Below are 414 nucleotides of genomic sequence, written 5' to 3'. Positions count from 1 at the left end.
AATGCACAAGGAGAGAAAAATGGACCATACTAAAGTTGTTTTAAGCAACGTAACTCCATATTTTGTAACATTTAAACAATATCGATAAGTATTTATACTGAAAATACAATCCTCATTATTATTCACACATAATATACAATTAATATCGTTTACTTAGCATCCAGAAATAACAAGGGAACCAGATACATGTTCTGAAATAGTTCAGCTGAATAAAAATAGTATGCTTTAAAATCGTCACTTGAAAATCAGATAGCTGGAGAAAACTGGAGTCTGCGAAGATCCACGAACAGATAAAAGAGTTACATAATTACTGTAAGTAATGCATCGTGATGAATGAATTTACTTCTGGCGCAAGAAGTGGGGAATATTTCGAAGGCTTAGTGCTGGAGCGTCTTTTGGCGTGCAGATCACAAA

This window comes from Penaeus monodon, chromosome 24 (genome assembly GCF_015228065.2).
Source record: "Penaeus monodon isolate SGIC_2016 chromosome 24, NSTDA_Pmon_1, whole genome shotgun sequence".
Lineage (NCBI taxonomy): Eukaryota > Metazoa > Arthropoda > Malacostraca > Decapoda > Penaeidae > Penaeus > Penaeus monodon.
Note: the sequence above shows the minus strand (reverse complement) of the source record.